Source organism: Schistocerca cancellata, chromosome 8 (genome assembly GCF_023864275.1).
Source record: "Schistocerca cancellata isolate TAMUIC-IGC-003103 chromosome 8, iqSchCanc2.1, whole genome shotgun sequence".
NCBI lineage: Eukaryota > Metazoa > Arthropoda > Insecta > Orthoptera > Acrididae > Schistocerca > Schistocerca cancellata.
The window spans coordinates 176,211,080-176,232,102 of record NC_064633.1 but is presented as its reverse complement, the minus strand read 5'-3'; the positions used below and the strand labels follow the sequence as shown (position 1 = coordinate 176,232,102).

General features: G+C 43.8%; 1 protein-coding gene across 1 annotated transcript in view; it reads left to right on the top strand.

Moving 5' to 3' along the window:
• LOC126095452 (probable glutamate receptor) overlaps window positions 1-21,023 on the top strand; it is a 182,720-nt gene that overhangs the window by 128,576 nt on the left and 33,121 nt on the right. The window lies entirely within an intron of this gene.

The following is a 21,023-nucleotide window of genomic DNA, read 5'->3' as shown; positions in this document are numbered from 1 at the left end:
GTAAATATATACTCATGTTCAGAAGAAAACAAAACTCCATGAACTACTAGAGATAGGACGTTCGTAATCACAGGACGTGTACGTTAACATGTTCTGCAGAAATGATTAACATTTCAGCCACCTATGTTCAACATATGTCCTGTTACCTAGTAGGCACAGGGTATGCCATGGGTCCTGATAGCTTGTTCCATGCTTGATACCATCGATGCTACAAGGTGCGAATGGCGTCCTGTTGCATACCCATCCATACTGCATTCATCTGTTTCCAAAGTTCATCTGCTGTGGTTGGCATTGACTCGCAGCGCTGCACCAGTTATTTCACCACATTCCACATAGTTTCGATTAGCGAGAAGTCTGGTGATCTCACGGGTCAGGACAAAAGGCTGACATCCTGCGGCACCAAGACGGCACACTTTCGTGTAGCAACATTTTGTCGTGAATCGTCTTGCCAAAATCGCTTCTGAGGTGTTGCGCCGAAAGGATATGGCTACGGGCCACAGGATGCCATTCAATTCGGTCACACTGGTCACAGTGCTCTGGACACATTCAACTATGGTTTGTGGCTGTGACTGCATATGCAGTCACTGTGATGCTCCTCCCCCTATCTGCGGTGAACCAAAAGGCGGCCATCATTTTCAAAACAAACAGAACCTGGATTCGTCAGAAAAGGCTGTGTGATGGGATTCCTGACCCCAGTGACGTCATCCCACACACCATTGCCGTCTAGCATGTTTCAGCACATTCGTCAAAGACAGGCGGAGAAGTGGGCCACGTGCTCGTAACTCATGCCACAACAAACGGGGACGGACTGTCACCCCTGACAGTGTACGGTGTGTTACTTTTACACTGTTGTGCGAGAGGCGGTAAGGACGCAGATCTGTCCTACAATGCCATTTGGATGAGGTGTCAATCTCCTCGGGGGAGGCCTGGTGGTGCGACCTGACCCATCTTGTTGTGTTCTACAGCCTTCCAGAAACCGTTCTGCACACACCCGTTACACTGCCAAAAAACTTCGTCCTACACGAGCAGCAATTTCCCGAATGGATGCATCACATTCTCTTCATGCCAGTAATGCACCCCAAGTCAAACTCACTGATTTGACGACACGGTTCGCGCATCGTCTACGAGGCATCCTACACGTCTGATCAAGTCACACTCATCCATTACCTTCGGTTTATAGCGATAACGAGAACCGCAGGCAAATTTTACCGTTAGGTGATGTTATGCCGTGATATCGATGTTGACCAGAAACCGTAGACCGACATGGTTCAAATGATAATCATTTCTGAAAAACATACTAATGTACATGTCCTGCGAATATGAACGTCTTATCTCTAGTCGTTCAAGGTGATGTTCTTTTTTCCTGAATATGAGTGTAGTTTTGGTAAGGAATCCATGACTGGAAATGTACTATTTGGATCTACGAGGTTTGGAACTTAAATTGTGGCAACTATTCATTCACAACCGATACAAAAGAGTTACATGTTAGCACCTCTTACTGTCCTTGAAAGTAGTCACCAGCGTTGTGTAGAACCCGCTGCCAGCGATGTGGAAGGCGTAGTATACTGTTAGCAGAGCCAGTTCTGTTGATGGTGCGAATGGAGCGGCTTACTGCCTGTTGATTCTCTGGAACATCTCTGAAGCGAATGCTTCGATTCTCTGCTACCTTCACTATTTCATCTCTCAAAGCTACCCATTCTTCTTATACTGTATTTCTTTCTCCCGTGCCTGTCAATAGTTCCCTAATGCACTCCCTGAAGCTCTCTACAACCTCTGGTTCTTTCAGTTTATCCATGTCCCATCTCCCTAAATTCCCACCTTTTTGTAAATTCTTCAGTTTTAATCAACAGTTCATAACCAATAGATTGTGGTCAGAGTCCCCATCTGCCCCTGGAAATGTCTTACAGTTTAAAACCATGTTCCTGAATCTCTGTCTTACCATTATATAATCTATCTGAGACCTTCCATATCTTCACGCTTCTTCCATGTATACAACCTTCTTTTATGATTCTTGAATCAAGTGTTAGCTATGATTAAATTATGCTCTGTGCAAAATTCTACCATTCTCTTTCATTCCTTACTCCCTTTCCATATTCACCTACTACGTTTCCTTCTCTTCCTTTTCCTACTGTCGAATTCCAGTCACCCATGACTATTAAATTTTCGTCTCCCTTCACTATCTGAATAATTTCTTTTATCTCATCGTACATTTCATCAATCTCTTCGTCATCTGCGCAGCTAGTTGGCATATAAACTTTTACTACTGTGGTAGGCGTGTGCTTCGTATCTATCTTGGCCACAATAATGCGTTCACTATGCTGTTTGTAGTAGCTTACCCGCATTCTTATTTTCCTGTTCATTATTAAACCTACTCCTGCATTACCCCTATTTGATTTTGTATTTATAACCCTGTATTCACATGACCAGAAGTCTTGTTCCTCCTGCCACCGAACTTCGCTAATTCCCAGTATATCTAATTTTAACCTATCCATTTCCCTTTTCATATTTTCTAACCTACATGCCCGATTAAGGGATCTGACACTCCACGCTCCGATCGGTAGAACACCAGTTCTCTTTCTCCTGATAACAGCACACTTCTGGGTAGTTCCCGCCCGGAGATCCGAATGGGGGACTATTTTATCTCCGGAATATTTTACCCAAGAGGACGCCATCATCTTTTAACCATACAGTAAAGCTGCATGCTCTCGGGAAAAATTACGGCTGTAGTTTCTCCTTGCTTTCAGCCGTCTGCAGTACCAGCACAGCAAGGCCGTTTTGGTTAGTGTTGCAAGGCCAGACCAGTCAATCGTCGAGACTGTTGGCCCTGCAACTACTGAAAAGGCTGCTGCCCCTCTTCAGGAACCACACGTTTGTATGGCCTCTCAGCAGATACCTCTCCGTTTTGGTTGCACCTACGGTACGTGAATACTAAGTGGTTGTAATGTTAGTGATTAATTTGTCATTGTCATCGTTGATCAGATGGCTCTCAGGAAGGATGGTTGTGCGCTCTCTGTTTTGGTACTGTAGGGTGTAACTGTGCTGAGTTTAAGAGTTTTTTGCAAAATTGATTCTAGGATACAACCATATCACAGTGACCGGGAGCTTGCGTCAGCATAGTCCACACGCACGGCAGGAATGACGCATTGTGCGAGTAGCAATGGGCGACCGAACGTCATGCAGGGAAGAAATCTGGGTACATGTTGCAACTGCAGTATCACCAAACAACATTGGGAACCGTCTGTTTAGCCGGCCGAAGTGGCCGAGTGGTTCTAGGACCGCGGTTCTGGACCACGTGACCGCTACAATCGCAGGTTCGAATCCTGCCTCGGGCATGGATGTGTGTGATGTCCTTAGGTTAGTTAGGTTTAAGTAGTTCTAAGTTCTATGGGACTGATGACCTCAGAAGTTAAGTCCCATAGTGCTCAGAGCCATTTGAAGCGTCTGCTTGCAGCAGGCCTAAGATCACGTGTGTCTCTGACCAGATTACCGCTGACACCACGACACTACTACCACGGCTACTCTGATGTTGTGAAAGAGTCACTGGAGAGGGGAATTGCACTCTGTTGTCTTAAATGATGAGAGTAGATTCTGTCTGTACGCGAGTGACGGTTGTGTATGTGTAACGTGTAGACCTGGTGAGCGACCTATTCGTGGGCGTATTCGACCACGACACACAGCTCCCGCCCCACGCTTCGTGGTGTGTGTGTTTGTATGTATGTGTGTGTGTGTGTATGTGTGTGAAGACGGGAGGGGGGGGGGGTGGTCAGTGACCGCTACATTGTACACCATCGTATCAACGCACTATTGTTCAATCATCGACAGGAGAGTAATGTGCCTTTTCAGCAAGAGTACGCACAGTGACACATTGGCAGCGTCTCAGCGGTGGCCAGCGAGATAACAGATCTGTCGCCAGTTGCACAGATGTGGGACATGGTGAAGCGGAAATTACCCTTTCTCCAATAACTGCAATAATCATTTCCGAATCACAACAAAAAATGTAGGACCCCATTCACATCTACATCTACATGGGTACTCTGCAAATCAAATTTAAGTGCCTGGCAGAGGATTCATAGAACCACCTTCACAATTCTCTGTTATTCCAATCTCGTATAATGCATGGGAAGAATGAGCACCTATATCTTTCCGTACGAGCACTGATTTCCGTTATTTTATCTTTGTGATCGTTCCTCCCTATGTAGGTCGGTGTCAACAAAATATTTTCGCATTCGGAGGAGAAAGTTGGTGATTGGAATTTCGTGAGAAGATTCCGTCGCAACGAAAAACGCCTTTCTTTTAATGATTTCCTGCCCAAATCCTGTATCATTTCTGTGACACTCTCTCCCATATTTTGCGATAATACAAAACGTACTGCCTTTCTTTGAACTTTTTGATGTATTCCGTCAGTCCTATCTGGTAAGGATCCCACACCAGGCAACAGTATTCTAAAAGTGGACGGACAAGCGTAGTGTAGGCAATCTCCTTAGTAGATCTGTTACATTTTCTAAGTGTCCTACCAATAAGACGCAGTATTTGGTTAGCCTTCCTCACAACATTTTCTGTGTGTTTCTTCCAATTTAAATTGTTCGTAACTGCAATACCTAGGTATTTAGTTCAATTTACGGCTTTCAGATTAGACTGATTTATCGTGTAACCGAAGTTTAACGCGTTCCTTTTAGCACTCATGTGGATGACCGCACACTTTTCGCACCATTTCGATATTTCTTCTAAATCGTTTTGCAGCTTCTTTTGATCTTCTGATGACTTTATTAGTCGATAAAAGACAGCGTCATCTGCAAACAACCGAAGACGGCTGCTCAGATTGTCTCACAAATCGTTTATATAGATAAAGAACAGCAACTGTAACACTACCTTGGAGAACGCCAGAAATCACTTCTGTTTTACTCGATGACTTCCCGTCAAGTACAACGAACTTTGACCTCTCTGACAGGAAATCACAGATCCAGTCACATAACTGAGATGATATTCCATAAGTACGCAATTTCACTACAAGCCGCTTGTGTGGTACAGTGTCAAAAGCCTTCTGGAAATCCAGATATACGGGATCGATATAAAATCCCTTGTCAAGAATAAAGAGCTGGTTGTGTTTCACAGGAACGATATTTTCTAAACCCATGTTGACTGTGTGTCAATAGACCGTTGACTTCGAGGTAATTCATTATGTTCGAACGCAATGTATGTTCTAAAATCCTGCTGCAAATCGAGGTTAACGATATGGGCACGTAATTTAGTGGATTACTCCTACTACCTTTCTTGAATATTGGTGTGACCTGTGCAACTTTCCAGTCTTTGGGTACGGATCTTTCGTCGAGCGAACGGTGGTATATGAATGTTAATGCATCAGCATACTCCGACAGGAACCTAATTGTTATACATTCTGGACCAGAAGACTTGGTTTTAAGTGATGTAAGTTGCTTCACTACTCCGAGGATACTTACTTCTATGTTACTCATGTTGACATTCGAATTCTGGAATATTTACTTCGTCTTCTTTTGTGAAGGCAATTCGGAATGCTGTGTTTAGTAACTCTGCTTTGGCAGCACTGTCTTCGATGGTATTTCTATTGCTATCGTGCAGAGAAGGCATTGATTCTTTCTTGCCGCTAACATACTTCACATACGACCAGAATCGATTTGGATTTTCTGCCAGGTTTCGAGACAAAGTATTGTTGTGGAAACTGTTATAAGCATCTCGCATTGAAGTCCGCGCTAAATTTCGAGCTTCAGTAAAAGGTCGCCAATCTTGGGGATTTTGCGTCTGTTTAAATTTGGCATGCTTGTTTCGTTGTTTCTGCAACAGTGTTCTAACCCCTTTTGTGTATCAAGGAGGATCAGCTCCATCGTTTGTTAACTTATTTGGTATAAATCTCTCAATTGGTGCCGTTGCTATTTATTTGAATTTAAGCCACATCTGGACTACACTTATATAATTTGGAATGCGTGGAGATCGTCTCTTAGGAAGGCGTCAAGTGAATTTTTATCTGCTTTTTTGAATAGGTATATTTTTCACTTATTTTTCGAGGATTTGGGGATTACAATATTCAGTCTTGCTACGACAGCCCTGTGTTCACTAATCCCTGAATCGGTTTTGATGCTCGTTATTAACTCAGGATTATTTGTTGCAAAGAGGTCAAGTGTGTTTTCACAACCGTTTACTATTCGCGTGGGTTCATGAACTAATTGCTCGATATAATTTTCAGAGAATGCGTTTAGCACAATTGCGGTTGATATTTTATGCGTACCTCCGGAATTAAACATGAATTTTCGCCAACATATCGAGGGTAAATTAAAGCCACCACCAACTATTATCGTATGATTCGGGTACATCTTTGAAATCAAACTCAAGTTTTCTTTGAGCCTTTCAGCAACTGTATCAGCCGGCCAGTGTGGCCGAGCGGTTCTAGGCGCTTCAGTCTGGAACCGCGTGACCGCTACGGTCGCAGGATCGCATGGATTTGTGTGATGTCCTTAGGTTAGTTAGGTTTAAGTAGTTCTAAGTTCTAGGGGACTGATGACCTCAGATGTTAAGTCTCATAGTGCTCAGAGCCATTAGAACCAACTGTATTATCTGAATTGGGAGGTCGCTAAAAGGACCCAATTACTATTTTATTCCGGTTGCCAACAAGATCTCTGCCCATACTAACTCACAGGAAGTATTTACTTCAATCTCGCTGAGCTTATATCCGGCTTTTGACAGCTTTCAGCGCCTATAACGATTTGAGCATCAGTGCTTTCTATTAGTGCTTGGAGCTCTGGTAGTTTCCCAACACAGCTACGACAATTTACAACAATTGTTCCTGTACCTACGTTTTTCCTGTGTTCATCCTGCACCCTTGGTGCCTGAAACCCTTCTTGTGTTTTCCCGAGACCCTCTAACCTAAAAAACCGCCGAGTCCACGCCACACAGCCCCTGCTACCCGTGTAGCCGCCACCTGCGTATAGTGGACACCTGACCTATTCAGCGGAACCCGAAACCCAACCACCCTTTGGCGCAAGTCGAGGAATCTGCAGCCTACACGGTCGCAGAACCGTCTGAGCCTCTGATTCACACCCTCCACTCGGCTCTGTACCAGAGGTCCGCAATCGGTCCTGTCGACTATGCTGCAAATGATCAGCTCTGCTTTCATCTTGCATGCAAGTCTGGCAGCCTTTACCACTTCTGTTAGCCGCTCGAAATCAGAGAGAATCTCTTCTGATCCAAAGTGACACACATCATTGGTACCGACGTGAGCAACCACCTGCAGTTGGCTGCACCCTGTGATCTTCATGGCATCCGGGGGGGGGGGGGGGGACCCTTTTCACATCTGGAATGACTCCAGTCGGTATGCACACGGAGTGCACATTGGATTCCGTACCCTTCTTGTCAGCCAGGTTCCTAATTGGCCCCAACTACCAATAATCCCACCCTCTGCGATTACCCGGATCTTGCAGGGGGAGTGGTTTCCTCTGAAACAGGACAGGCGACAGCATCTGGCTCATCGACAGTGTCAGCCACAGACAGCACCTGGAACCTGTTTGTCAGACAAACCGGGGAGGCCTCATGTGCGGCCGCCTGGGAAGTCTTTCACCACCTGCTTCGCCCCAGGGCGACCTCCCACTCGACCACTGGTCAGGGGTCAGCCTCAGTGCGAGCAGTAACTGGATTGGCCACTGGTGAGGACTGATCGGAGGACTCTGACGTGCTGGACGTCCGCTGGATCCCCACGGCCGGCCCATAACAGTGGTGCCCATCCACTGCAGCCTCAAGCTGTGTAATTGAAGCCATCATAGCCTGAAGCTAAGAGCGAAGTGTCACCAACTCGGCTCGCATCCGCACACAACAATCGCAGTCCCTGTCCATACTAAAGACCCTGGGAAACTAAACTATGCAGATAAACGGACTATCGGCACGTGCTACGCAAATCTACTGTTGACCCTGACGAAAACGCACGAACGGTGTCTAGTAATACGCAGATATTCAAAAACCTAACTACCGAAGCATTTAGGTGAAACTAAATAATTTGACCCTGATTTGGAACTTGTAATATGTCACAAAATCGTTTACTTTCGGACGCAAACGAAAACGCGAGAACTGTGGCTATTAGATGTTAAGTTTACACGCAGAAACTCAAGAAACTAGACTATTAAAGCACACAGATAATATAATAAAATTCTATCCTGGTTAGGAACTCGAAAATAACAAATGCGGTTACTTATCTGTTGCTGCGTCTGTCGCGGTCGGCTACTGCGTCTGACTTTGGCTTTTTTAATGTTTTCTATTAATGCGACTGCTTGAGCACCCTTTACTGTTACATGTGTATTCCATTTGGTCTGAATTTGTTATCATATACTTATAAAATGATGAACTACCTGTTTCATCTCACGTCGGTAGAAAGACATTGCCTTTGAAGATGTTACGTTTTTCTATGGCAGTGATTAAGTGAAAAATTCATCGAAGGAATCGAGCATCTGTGAAGATGCTCCATTAGTCGACAATGTGTTTCAGTTTCGGAAGCTTATAGGAAATCCAGAAAGGACGGCTTCTACGTGTTCACGTGAACTAACTGTTTGCAAGATATAATGTGAAGTCAGCCAGTTGCGTTTCTCTTTAGTAATTTTTCCATGAGGACTTGAAATGACGCCTCATCTCCCAGGAGGCTGGTGCTTCATCTCACCTGAATTGAACGAATATACACCGACGGAAAAATCTTAATATCAAAAAATTATTAGTGTAGAGTAACGAAATTTCGGTAATACATTTTTCTATGTAATACATATAAGTGATTAACATCGCGAGATCACAGGTTAATTTAAGTATGAGATAAGCTAATACTGGTACAGTAATAAACGCCAGAATGTCGAGTGCAAGCATGCATACGTGCATGCATTGTTTTTTACAGGTGCAAGATGTCAGCGTGTGGGATGTAGTTCCATGCCTGTTGCATATGTAGGGTCAATAAAGTGACGGTTATGCCGGTTGTGGATGACGCTGGAGTGGTCGTCCGATGATCCCATATGTACTCGTCTGGAGAGATGTGATAGAGGAGGCCAAGGCAACATGTCGACACACTTTAGAACATATTAGGTTACAACAGCGGTATGTGAGCGAGCGTTATCCTGTTGGAAAACACGCCGTGGAACGATGTTGATGAATGGGAGCACAGCAGGTTGAATCATCAGACTAACGAACAAATTTGCAGTCAGGGTGCCTGGGAGAACCACGAAAGTGCTCCTGCTGTAATACGAAATCGCTCCCCACAGACCATAATTCAAGGTGTACGTGCAGCGTGTCTAGCACTTAGACAGGCTGGTTGCAGAAACTCAATTGTCCTCCTGCTAACCAACACACAGCCATCGCAAGCACCGAGACAGAATCATTTTTCATCAGAAAATGCAAAGACTTCCTGCCCTCCAACGAACTCTCTCTTGACACCACTGAAGTCACAGACTGGTGTAGTTTGGGACCAGTGGAATGCACGCTACAAGCCGTATGGTTCGGAGCTGTACTTGAAGTAAACAATTTGTAAAAGTTCGTTGTGTCACTGTGGTGCCAGCAGCTGCTTAAATTGCTCCTGCATATCGAGTACGATGCAGCAGAGCGATAAGCCGAACACGATGAAGTTTCCTCTCCGTAATACCACACTGCCGTCCGTGCCCGGTCTTCTTGCGACAGTACATTCTCGTGACCACGTCGGCCAGTAAGTGTTTCTGCAATACCGCAGAGGGAACAGCGAAGTTCTCGTAACCCTCTTACACTACTTTGTTAACATCAGTGAATTGTTGATATGTTGATAATGTCGTTTTTGTCGACTTAGGCACTCTTGTCTAACATCAACTCACCACGTCCAGTCTCAATACTCACGACCTTTAGAGCGTGTATTAAAAGCTAACTGATTTACATCCTCATACTAGAGCTACTACCACCACTTGTATGTGAATGGCACGAAATTGGAATAGATATCATCTTCCATATGTATAAACTCGCCTTCCAACTTTCGTTTATGTCACCCAGCTCCTTCTTGGTGTTGCAATTTCTTTTCCGTGAGTGTGTAAGGGACAGTCAAATGAAAACCGAACAGTCACCACAAAGGGACCATGGAATGGTTCCTTCAAAAGTAATTACCACACACGTTAAGACATTGATCCCACTGGGAGAGGAGACGATCAGTTCCTGTTTCGTAAAGTGCGATCGACCGCTCACGGATTCACGTCCGCACCCATTCTTGAACTTCTCCGACCCACTGAAACAGACGTCCACGTACATCTTTCTTAAGGTCAGCAAAGATGCGAAAAGCACACGGTGAAAGATTCGTGCTGTAGGGCGCAAGCTGCAGTGTTTCCCAGCCAAAACGCTGGAGCGTACCCTCCGTCCGATTGGCAGTGTGGGGCGGGTGTTATCGTGACCTGATTATTCAGCTACAGCGGCTCTGTGCTCGTCCATTTCCTCGAGCGCAGAGAGCCTCAATCAATCCTCAGCGCTATAAGGACACTTTGCAGAAGCTGCGGTGTGCTACAAAGGTAAATGTCGGGGGATTTCTGTCTGACTGAATCATCCTGTTGCACCATCGCCCATCCCCACACTGCCAATAGCACGAAGGCTACGCTGAATTCCACATAGTTGGCGAACTTAAGAAAGACGTGGACGTCGGACGAAGAAGTGAAGAAATGAGTGTGGTTGTGGGTCCTTTAGCTGCCGATCACGTGTGGTCATTACTTTTGAACGGAACCATTCCATGTTCCCATTATGGCGGGTGTTCGGTTTTGATTTGGCTGCCCCTCATACATGCGTAACCATCACATAAAACTAATCGTTGGTAAGGCAAACATCTAACTGAGGTCTTTTGGAAGAATCTTCAGGAGGTGTAGTCCATCCCGAAGCAGGTACTTTACAAACGATATGCGTACCAGGTAGTGCTCATACGGAAACCAGAGAAGATCAAAAGAAGAGCACTCTGTTTCGTCACAGATTCGTTTAGTAAGTACGAAGGCCTGACGGAGATGCTCATCCAACTCCAGTGGCAGATGCTGCAGGAGAGGCGATGTGCACCAAGGTGTGATACGTGGGAAAAATTCCGGGAGCGTTCCTAGGACAGTCAAACGACGTATTGTTGACTGCTGTATAAATGTCACAAACAGACCATGAAGGTAAAATTAGAGATATTCCGGCTCACACCAACAGCTGTTTTCCCGCTTACTACTCGCTAATGGACCACGAAAGGGGGCGAACAGACAGTGGTAACACCAAGTACCTTCCACCACACGCCGTAAGGTGGCTTCTGAAGCATAGAGGATTATTTAGTAGATGTAGAGATTAGTAGTAATATTTTATTTGTTTTATGTAACGTGATTCAAAATCATTAGCCTCATTTTCGTTAGTAACTGTAAATACAGGTACAATGGTACAACACAATTTGAAATAGAAAACCTGAAACAGCAATTTCCATTTGGATTCATTACTTTGAGTACTAATTGCAGTAATATAACTGAAATTAAATCACTGAATATGAAATTAAATATGCTAAAACAGAAATTTAACGGGAACTAAGATTAAATTTGTTTCCATATCACTCTAATTTGAGTCCGCTTTTATTTGAATAATTCATTCTATATGTAATAAATTGAAGCGTAATGCTGTCTGACAAACGTAACGAGATCGACACGGTCTCCAGAGGAAAAATAAGCAACGTACGCAAATATTATGTTACAGGGACAGTTGACTTAAATATTAATGCTGCCGAGAGCATTCCCTGCCATTCTGTGACACTCGCAGAGGGAAATACTAGACCAGTAAAGCCATCCATATAGTCACATTCTCTGGTTTTCAAGCGGAAAAACTTTACTTCCTCGGGGAAAACGTGGGTTACTTTAAACTTGGTATTTTAGACACGGTATTCTCCGCATGGCACTAGCTTCCTGTGCCCACTTAGCTCTGGTTGTAGTTTTCTCAACTGGGAGAACACCTTCCACCGTACACCATTTCGCAATTCGATTGCACTTAATAGCGAGATCTCTAGAAATATTGTCGTGTAACTAAGATTACAGGCTCACAACGCCTGCTTTCAAAATTTTAAACGAACCTTTTCTCTATAACTGTTAGTGTTGCTGCCATGACTGCATTATTTTCGCAAATAAGTAAACTCCCGGGACTCGAAACTGATCGTGCATTAAAATAAAAATCACGACTCGAAACTGAAGGCGGCTTGTTTTATGTTTACAATTGAATGTTTACAAACAATCCAGAACGATTATACTTGTGAACCGTGGTGCCCCGATGACAATGGCCAAGAAACACCACATGAGTTTTGCTTTTTCTCTTCAGTCACAAGTTGTTACCTGTTATCGCGAAAAGTTCCGCGAACAGTTTATTTCAATTCGTCTTACAGTCTAGACCAATAACTGATTGTAACAAATGAATGTAATTTTTTCGCCTCCGCTGTGCCTGTTTGTGAAGAAGAACGAACTCTTTCCCGTCATGGTCGAAGGATCAGCTGTTGTGGGAAATAAACACATCTTCATGCAAAGTTTGGTTCCAAACGCGAAGTTAAGCATTGGAGACGTCTGAAACATTAGAAATCATGCCGAAACTTCTTTCCACCTGAATTCTCCTACGCCGTCGTAATGCATCAATTACCAGCTACTTACGTTCACCATACCCGTCAAATTTTTCCTAATGTCTTACGCTAACTGCTAAGCTGAGCACCAAAATCCGAAAGTTTCTTCACTCTGCGCTGCTACCGCAGCTGCTGTACACCTGTAAATGATGATAGGGTTATATGGGACCACAATATTCAGGTTGCATATTGTGCCTTTTAATTGTTGTGTTTGATGTATGACGGCATATAAGCGGAAAATGCCTTTGAAAATGGGAAACGTTTTCCAAAATGTGTCGTGCAAAAGGTAAATTAAAAAAATCGTGATTAGTAGCGGAAAAAGTTATTCTATAAAAAAACTCATTGTTTTTACCGTTGCAGGCTTTCAAAACAATCAAATTTGTAGGTTATTTGCGGGCGCACAGTGTACGGATGTTAGAACACGGAGTTGCCGCGTTTGGCAGCATAAATGGCTATAGCCAAGTTGGATATCGAGGCGAAGTGGATTTGGATTACGGATACAAATTCTTCATTCAACGTAACTTCAGGTTCATCAATCGTTGTGGCTGTTTCGTGTGATGTCTTGCCATTCTCTTGAAAACAGAAAACCAAATGTTTTCAATAAGTGCAAGATCAGTAGACCGTGCTGGCAGGAGCAATAGTCACCCTCGTATCGCCGAAGATTAGGTCAGTATGGGAAGGACGCGGTTCTACATCATCTAGCGTAAGGCGTAGCCACCGCTGTAACACATCGGAAATGTAACCGCATGCTCTAGCGATTACCTGCTGTGCCAACCGGAGGTGACCGAGTTGTGCGCCGAGGACCAACGGCACACCACAAAATTCCTCCGGGTGTTGGTGTTGTATGACAATTAGGAATGCGACCAGCAAATTTCGTTCTCCTCAGAGAACACAGGTGTTACGTTTTAGGTTACTGCTTCAGTTTGTAGCGTTTTTGTTTTGCATGTTGGTATTCAGTTTGCTATGGGTTTATATATCGAGTGTCATTTCCTGTTTGTAGCTCAATGTTGCTATTTGAGTTTACATGTTGTCATTTTATTATTTGGAGAGTTCAGTAAAATGGTGACAGCAGTGTAGGCAGCCAAGAATGTTTTCACCGTTAATGGCGATAATGCTGTTGGATAGATCACGGTAAGAAAAAGATTTTCTCATTTCTGGGAGGATAGTTTTGACATTAGCGACTCTCCACGTTCAGGAAGACCTTCGGGGTTACATCAATACCATTTAAACGCATTAATCTACAATGATCCGCTTCATTGTATTCGAGAACTGGTAGATGTGACCATCCCACCATTGTGTGACCTTTGCATCCGATGGAGAAGGTTGAAAAATCGGGTGTATGGGTACAACATGCTCCAAGTCAAAATCATGCAAATCAGCGGGCGGCCATATGTGCATCTCTTCTTGCTCGTCATCAACTGCCTCGTCAACAACACCGACCATTCCTAACCTGTATCGTTACTGGTGACGAGACATGGTGTCTTTATGCTAACTTAAGGATAAGGAAGCAATAGTACAGCCCAAACAATAGTTCTTAAATCTTGACAACCTGCCATTGCAGCAGCAGAAACCGATGTAACAACTGCGTCAGCCACTTGTCTTATGTAGGCATTGTCGACCGCAGAGCCGTATTCTGCCTGTTTGCATATCTCTGTATTTGAATACGCATGCTTATACCAGTCTCTTTGGCGTTTCAATGTATTTCTCTTATACACAGCGTGTAGACGGCGTTACACCTACCACCTTGTGCGTGGCTTCGCGTAACCAGACACTTCACTATAACCTGCTTCACTTCGCTATAGTCTATACGAGTGAAAGATAAAAAAGGAACAAGTAGCAGGGCAACACCAGCGACTCACCCATATTGCCGCGCGTATTAACGCAGCCGTTTCCATAACGAAAAACTCCACCGGCACCGAATTCTATTTGCCCGGCATATTAATAACGAGGGATCCGTAGCCACAAAAGATAATGCTATGCGTGAGGTGGAACAGCGAGGTGTGGTGTACTATGAAATGCTTCCCAAGTGTGTAGCCATAACTTGTGAGATTTATTATCAACAGCTGAGACGTCTTGCAGACACGGTCGAAGAACAACGTCCAGGAAGACTGCGTGAATTGATGCTTCTCTATGATAACGCCCACCGATATTCTATTAGATGTACAAGACACACTATAGTGGAGTTGGATTGGGAGGTCATTCCACACCCACCTTATTCACCTCATCTTGAGCCAACAGATATACACCTTTTCCGCTGTCTACCCAACGCCCTTCTTTTCCGTATGAAAACGTGCTCCGAACGTGGCTCGACAAGTTCCTCCTCCCAAAGTCACATTTTTTTTCTACAGTCGGAGAATCGAGAAGTTACCCCAGCTTGACAGACTGTTGTAAATAGTGTAGAAGAGCATATATTACTGACGACTAAAAACTCTATTATGTGTATCTGTTTAGTTTGTTAAACTTATGAAGAAACTCTAAGAACTTATGCACAATCCCAGTACACTGTGATTCTGTACGGACAACCAGTATTCGTCTGAAAAGATGACGTGGAGCTACTCCTGTAACAGTGTTACTTATGGGCGCACAACGGCCGGCACTCTGTCCTGGCGCGTCAGGGGAAGCAGGAAATATGATGGCCACTGTACGGACAATGATTGGTGCTACGTACGTCGTTTTACTATCTATGTGGATACTTGCCTTGATGCAAACAGGCTCTAGCGAGCAATACGCCTGTCTCTAGTTGGATACTACACCAAGCCTGCGAATTAAAAATAAAATGTCACCCATGTACTGGAGTAACATCAGTTGGATGTACGAGTACAGGTATGACACAATGACGACGAGTTACGGAAGTTTGGGTCTGACCTGCAGCCGTGCTTGGATAGCCAAAGGGGTTAAGACGACCGCTCGCTTATAGCGGGAAATACGGATTCGAGCACAGATTTGCACGTCGTCATTCCGTTATACAGCTGGATGTGGTTCATATTCGCAACTACGAATACAGTTCGTGTCTAGAGAGATACAGTCACGGGGCCGATTGAGTAGCGTCCTCCTGAACACACTGATTCCATGTTCGCAAGACAGCCTTTGGATACAGACGAAAGCGAGCAGCAATAACGCGCCACGGTAAGCCGTAGTCTCAATACATCACGGTCCTACCGCTGTTGGAAGAAAACGTCAGCTGGTAGACATTTCACCATTCTACACGAAGCCTAAAATGACCTTCCAGGAAACGAGGGACATAAAAGTGTTACACCGAAGAGCCAAAGAAACAGGTAAACCTGCCTAACATCGTGTAGGGCCTCGCGAGCCCCTAGAAGTGCCGCAGCACGACGTGGCATGGACTCGACTAATGTCCGAAGTAGTGCTGGAGGCAAGTGACACCATGAATCCTTCAGGGCTGTCCATAAATACGTGAGAGTACGAGGAGGTGCAGGTCTCTTCTGAACAGCATGTTGCAGGGCATCCCAATATGTTCAATAGTGCTCATGTGTGGGGAGTTTGGTGGCCAGCGGAAGTGTTTAAACTCAGAAGATTGTCCCTGGAGCCACTCTGTAGCAAGTCTGGATATGTGAGGTGTTGCATTGTCCTGCTGGAACTGTACAAGTCCGTCGGAATGCACATTGGACATGAACTAATGCAGGTGATCAGGCAGGATGCTTACGTACGTGTAACTTGTCAGTATCGTATCTAGATGTATCAGGGGTCCCATATCACTTCAACTACACACATCCCACACCATTACAGAGCCTCTAAAAAATGATGCAAATGGCTCTGAGCACTATGGGACTTAACATCGGTGGTCATCAGTCCCCTAGAACTTAGAACTACTTAAACCTAACTAACGTAAGGACATCACACACATTCATACCCGAGGCAGGATTCGAACCTGCGACCGTAGCGGTCACGGGTTCCAAACTGAAGCGCCTAGAAATGCACGGCCACACCGGCCGGCCACTGAGCCTCTACCATGTTCAACAGTCCTCTGCTGACATACAGGGTTCGTGGATTCACGAGGTTGTCTCCATACCGGTACACGTACATCCAATCGATACAATTTGAAACGAGACTCGTCCGACCAGCCAACATGTTTCGAGTCACCAACATTCTAAAGTCAGTGTTGACGGGCCCAGGCTGGGGGTATTAGAGTGGGCCTTCTGCTTCGAAAGCCCATATCGATGACGTTTCGATGAATGGCGCTTCTGTCACGTTGAACGATTTTCTTCAGACGTTGTTGGTCCCGTCCTTGCCGGATCTTTCTCCGGCCGCAGTGATGTCAGAGATTTGACGTTTTACCGGATTCTTGACATTCACGGTCACTTGTTGTGGAATGGTCGTACTGGAAAATCCTCACTTCATCGCTACCTCGGAGATGCTGTGTCCCATAGCTCGTCCACCGACTATAACACCACGTTCAAACTTTCTTAAATCTTGACAACCTGCCATGGCAGCAGCAGAAACCGATGTAACAATTGCGTCAGCCACTTATCTTATGTAGGCATTGTCGACCGCAGCGCCGTATTCTGCCTGTTTGCATATCTCTGTTTTTGAATACGCATGCCTATACCAGTCTCTTTGGCGTTTCAATGTATTTCTCTTATACACAGCGTGTAGACGGCGTTACACCTACCACCTTTGCGTGGCTTCGCTGAAATGGTAATCATTCGCGTAACCAGACACAAAAAAAGTGACAGTATTCACTATAACCTGCTTCACTTCGCTATAGTCTATACGAGTGAAAGATAAAAGAGAAACAAGTAGCAGGGCAACACCAGCGACTCATCCATATTGCCGCGCGTATTAACGCAGCCGTTTCCATAACGAAAAACTGCCCAGGCACCGAATTTTATTTGCCCGGCGTATTAATAACGAGGGATCCGAATGCCAGCAAACATTCATTTGGTTTTTAGGCGGTTCCCATGTCTCAGTAGGACACTACCGCGCTCATTCCCATGTTCCTCCACTGGTACACACTATGCAAAATACGTAGAATATTTTCTCGCACTCGCACACAGAATTTACTCTATGCGAGAATAGTCTGGGTACACTGTTTCTGTCCTACAGGCGCGATCAGGTGACTGATGACCTCAGCTCTTTGGTCGCCTTAAACACTTACTTAACAGCAATATTAATCGTAGACATAGTTACATATGGTAGTAGCTGGAGTCTTCATGAATAGTAGAGATAATTATGGTGATGAGATGTAATGTCGTGTTAGAGATAATGCATATCGCATCATTAGTTGCCGATGTATTAGGGAAAAGTTCTTGTTGATAAAATAATTTGGATAAGGATGAATACAGTCTGTTTATAAATTAGAGGTAAGTGGATGAAATGTAGTAAATAAATAATATTTTAACAATTTGTCCATTATATTTGGACTGTTGAGCTCCGTGGCTGTGGATAATGATATTTTATTGTAAAAATACAGCAACCAGCCACTTTTTAATGCGTTTTATTTATGCCAATATGCATTTCGGGTTTGCACCCATCTTCAGCTGGCAAATTACATGGATCTTCAGTAACTACAGAAGTACAATCTCGACAGCAGTTTGGATGCTGCAGCAAGCCTGTGCAAAAGCACCGATTGCAATCATTTACTTCAATTTCGCGAGTTTAAAGTTACGCACTATCAGTTGTTCACTTTACTTTACTTTACTACAAACCCGAAATGCATATTGGCATAAATAAAACGCATTAAAAAGTGGCTGGTTGCTGTATTTTTACAATAAAATATCAAATAATATTTTGCTCTTGTCTTCTTTCTAATTGCATGACCTCCATTTCTTCTTAATACACCACACATTCTGAGCGTAGTTGTCCACTTTCTGGTAAATTTCTTTCAATGCATGGATCGTAGTTCCTTATTGTCCTGCATATGTAGATGATGTAATACTGCTAAGTGAATGATACCAAGAGTCGAAAGAAATGTACTAGAAAAAGGAAGACAACGTACAGGATGCTGGGCTAAATGTGAACGAAGACAAAACTATGCTCATGCAATTAAGAAAAAGACAAGATTAGAGGAATTTATTGAGATATACGGCATGAGGTTCAACAGAGTTCACCATTTAAAATATTTGGGATCTTGGTTTAGCAGTGACAACACTATAGAAATGGACAGCAGGAAAAGTATAGCAATGGGACGGAAACGGATCTATTTCTTCAGGGAGGCGGTGAGTTTAAAATTAATATCAGCGGGCACCAAGATAAGAATTTACCACTTTCCTTTCATGAAGTGTTTTAGATATCGAAATGAGGTTCTCGGCAAATGACAGTACGATAATGGCACCTAGTTAGGTATGTAATAAAGAATTTTAACTCCTGCATCGATCGAGATACTGAAGCAAGTTTGATTTTTAAAAATAGAATAAGATGCTTTTTTACGGAATCCGAAAGCGCCTGAAAATACGAGTACAGTGATATAATGCTTGTTAATTTTGAGGCTGGAAATCGTCGCAAAAGAAACCGAGAAATATTCTGATACTGAGAAGAAAGTCTGCCGAAATCGGCTATTGCTTTGGAAACACCCCCATGCCAAACTACGTCGTTGTATGAAGCTTTCCGACTGCTACTTGTCTGCACTGCAGAACTAGCAGCAAATGTGTTGTCTAGCAGCAGGTCATTTCTGCTTTAATACTTCTTGCATGCAAACATTTACACTAATGAGGACGAGTTAAATATGTTCCTTTCGTACAGCGAATTTCAAACAAATGCTGTAGAAAAGATAATAGAGAACTGCTTGACGAAACTGTTGTTGTTTGCACAAAAACCTAGGAATCGTATACACATTTGAAATAGTATTGCTAAGCCCCATCTCATGCGCAAGAAGCTACCATACGACGTAATTCCATATACAAAAATCATAGAGGACGCTGCATCTACGTATGTCGTACAGGAAAATAGGCTTTAGCTTAGTAGCGTAAGCCTTTCTTACTGCATCGGCCTAGAATTTAATAGTAGCAGTTTATATGCGTGCGGATTTTCCGTTGCCCATATTCTATAGTTCTGACATGTTCTTGGAAATGGAAATGGGCTTCAACTGTGCACAGAATGCTCCATGGCCGTTCATTGTCCGCTTCCATGCGAACAAGATATTTCAGAGCGAACGTTTGCCTTGCAGACAGTTCAGCGGGAAGCAATTCCTGGACATGAGTGATATTGTATGGACAGCGATGCAGACATGTTTCATAGGATTTCATGCAACGTGATCGCTTGCGTGTTCAGCGGTTGGGCAATTCCTCGTGCAGTGAATGTTTCCACACAACCACTCGAACTCTCCCGCAATGCTGTGGTCACGTCTTCTTTTCTCCAGATCTTTGGTGGACTTCAGACCAATGCCTTTTTTCATACCCTTGAATGCCCGGAACATCTGCAGGTCTCCTAGTGCACAGTCACCGTTCTTGTAAAAGAGCTTTACTAGCAGCGTGAAATTCTTCAGGGAGACAATTCTGTTGGGCGTCTCGAACGCATATTGAGGAACAGCCGTCTGCCGTGCGTCTGCTGGAGTGCATATTCTGAGGCTTATAGCGCCATCTATTGTTCAAATTTTCGTAAATTTTATCTTTTGTTCCATGACGTATATATATATATATATATATATATATATATATATAAATTGCCCACTTCAGATATCTGGGAGAGACAATCCAACCATTAGGTCTAAACTCAATAGCCAATAAAGATAGAATCTCCAGATTACAAAAAGCATATAAGCTCACTTGGAATCACTATAATAAGAAATCTGTTTTTTTTTTAATGCGAAACTAATGCATTACAACACAGTAATCCTACCAGAAGCACTTTATGCTACAGAAACTACAGTGATTCATGGTCATACGAAGATCAGAGAGACTGAAAAGCAGGAAAGAAAAATTCTGAGGAAAATATATGGACCAGTGTTTCGGGAAGGAATTTGGATGAAGAGGCCAACTAAAGAGATTTACAAAGACATAGAAACAATAACAGACACCATTAGAAAGAGAAGGATGAAATGTTATGGACATATCAGCAGGATGAGTAAAAGCAGGCTCACAAGACAAATCTTTGAGATAGTAAACAAGAGCAAAACACAAGACGAAGTGGATCACTGAAGCAGAAGAAGACATTAAAGAACTGGTGATCACACAAGACAACATAAACAATAGAGAACAGTTTAGAAACATCATAAAGAAACACACACTTAAACAAGAACATACGGAGAACAGAACGGGAAAAGATGGGCGGAGCAAAGCAAAAGATAACACAGTGAATGTATGAAGAGAATTTGGGAAGAACGAAGAAAGAAGAAGAAATCATGATTACTCAAGTTCAATCGCTCTCTCTCTCTCTCTCTCTCTCTCTCTCTCTCTTTCTGTCTCTCTCTGGGATGGAGCAAATAAAACTGGCCCGGAGAACAGAGTTCCATGGTGCAAAG